The sequence below is a fragment of the Rhea americana genome, unplaced genomic scaffold (assembly GCF_003343005.1).
Source record: "Rhea americana isolate MKP2758 unplaced genomic scaffold, rheAme1 scaffold_8, whole genome shotgun sequence".
NCBI classification, from domain to species: Eukaryota; Metazoa; Chordata; class Aves; order Rheiformes; family Rheidae; genus Rhea; species Rhea americana.
This window is the reverse complement of record NW_028186978.1, coordinates 2,097,211-2,100,065: the sequence shown is the minus strand read 5'-3', so window position 1 is coordinate 2,100,065 and position 2,855 is coordinate 2,097,211.

Sequence of the window (2,855 nt, the reverse complement as noted above, 5' to 3'; positions counted from 1 at the left end):
TTCCATAAGAACTGGAAAGAAACATCCAAGCATGGTCAATGTTTTATGGAAACATTTTTCACCTAGGATAGCTCAAAGCATCTGTAAAAAGATTTCTGCCAAGATGCAATACTCCTTGTGCTATAGGCACGCCATCACTAGTGTCTCCAGTTGGGTTATTTTCATGAAAGGACCAGGAAGGTGGTTAGGATTTGGCTTCAGTGAGTAGCAGGGAAAATGCAAGAGGACTGTTATTGCTCCAGCCTGCCACATCTGGAGTTGAAGGGACCAAGTTATATGGCACTGAATAAAGTGTGCTAGTCTGGAGAGCCCTGAAGAGTAACATCTGAAGGTATGAGCTGTGTTAGRCCTTTCTCTCCTAACTTTTTTCCACGGATGGGACTCTAACAGCAGGGTTGGGGGCAAAATGAATAACCACAGTGACACTGAAAGCTGTTCAGCTCCTCTAGCCACTGCCTCAAGGAGCAAAGATCTGCTGTGTGACATTGATTAAAGAGGCAGTTCATGATAAGACTGAGAGTGATGCTTGGGGCCACTTGCAATAGAAACTGCATTCTTCCAAATAAAAAAGCTTGATACACTCTGTCTGACCTTATCCTGACACAGACACATTTGCAATAAAACACTCTGTTGGTGACAGTTTGAGAAATTAAAGAATGATTGAAGATCCAAAAATAGTCATCTAGAAATATGTATGTCACAGCACATGGCTCGGGACTCAGCACAGTAATTACTCCTGGTATACAATAACATTCAGTACATGGCATGCACCAATCTATACTGTTAATTAAATATTTCTAGCTTACCTTTGTGGCACAGAAATCCTATAGTCCAGCTTGGGCTCTTCTCAGTGAGAAGTACTCCAGCTGCTCTGTCACTTCAAATATTACCTGGAAGAAGACAGTCTCTTGGCCAATACAGAGGAAGAAGCTTGCAGACAGTTAGCAGTCCCCATTGCTCTCTGCCTGTGTCCCGATCTGTGTCGTGTGCTTATTGGCTCAATCTAAAGGTTTGCATTATTCATTACTATGTTCTTATTTATTTTTCTTACTTACAGAAATCTAGTAAAAAAAAATCTTACCCTGGCTGCCATCTCCCCAGCATAACCTAAGGTAGGTAYGTAAAAGTCTCAATTAAAAAAAAAAAAAAATCAGATGATAAAGGTGATGCTGTTGTCTTGGTGAAGACTTCACAGCCCAGCTGCTTATGACAGGGAAATGCAGTTCTCTCAGACAAGTGTTTTAGAGTATAGTGCATTGCTTAAAGAAGGCGCATGAAAAAGAGTCATACCCCCAATGCTGGTGATTCTTTGATGTGGTTAGAAARTGCGGTGGTTTGCACAGATTTCAGTAAGCAAGAAAGGGAATGGCAGGTTACCTTTTACCATGGAAGAGCTAGTTGGATTTAGGCAAAAACTTTATGCTTAAAAGCACAGCTGTTAAAAYTTGAAGTTCTTAAGTTAAACTCTCATTGGCTTTGATTACTCAGGTATTTAAAACTAGTCTGTACTTAAAGGCCAGAAGACAACTTTGATATGGGCTGGTTTATTTAAATTTTCTCATTTTACAGTTTATAATACTTTTGGATGATAGTAGTCAAGAAAATCTTTAATGAATATTGTCAGAATAAAATTATTTAAATACACTTACAGGAAAACAGGTCTTTCAGCCAAAGACTTTTTTATCACAGTGCATTACAAAGCAGCTTTCAAAATCCATAGAAATTCTTTAAAATCTCGAATAAGCCATTTGGAAGCACTGTGGCAGAGTAGCACTGAATGGGGGCAAATAGTAAAGTGTCATTTATTCTAAAAATTTCTAGATGTAAAACAAATTAACAAGGTGTGTGAATAGATTAATCCTCAGGCAGCAGTGATCATGCAGCATGGATTAAACCTGTTAAATGGCAATGCATGGCATGTGGGGAGCTTTACTTATAAAAATCTGATGACCATTACTATATCTTAGGCTTCCCATGGCAGTCACTACTTAAAGAAGAAAGGAAGCAGGGGTCTTGCTCTACATGGTCTCACGTCAGAAAAGTGAGATGCACGTGACCGTGAATAGACCCAGGCCAGAGCTGCCTGCCAAATGAGACTAGGGGAGATAAGCCAAGAAATGGAGCAGCAAACTCAGCATCCTGAAATGCTGATCTCCTTTGAGCAACTCTCTTTCCATAAAACCTTCCATGCCCACGTCCAAGGCTCCAGATGATTTTTCATAGGAACCCACTGGTCAGAGCACATCAGCAGCCTTCTTTCTGAAGTTGAATGGAAATTTTCCACTCCTGTGTTTATTGATCAGATAATGCTGCTTTATAGTTAATATTTTTTCTGTCACGTACTTGTTTACGTGAAATGTCATTCTGAAAGAAGTCAATGAAGCATTTCAGTAATGTCRAAATGTTTCTTTTTCCAATCCCCAAATATAATTCTATCTACCATTTAGGAATGACTTTATTTCTAATGGTTTTAATTTTGTGAATGTTTAAAAATATTAATCTTTTAAACTCAAACAAATATAAAGATTTTACTTGGCTCAAAACAAATATCTTACAATGTTTTCATTATCTAGTAAACATACTTTGTTTTAAACTCTGATTCAAAACAAAAATGAACTTGAAACATCAAAACCTCCCTGTGGCATGGAAGTTCTGAAGTTCAATCAGTACTAATCATTCTCAGCTCCTGGGCTGGTGTCCCTTAAATATCTTTTTATGTCCACTGGACTGTAAGTTCGAAGGAAGAGAGTACAGGAAAGGCACTAGGCGGGGGACAGCAAGATCCTGACCTGGCACTGATGCATTAGCTCCAGACCTGGTAGCTAACCAAGGTAATCAATCATGTTTAGAGATAA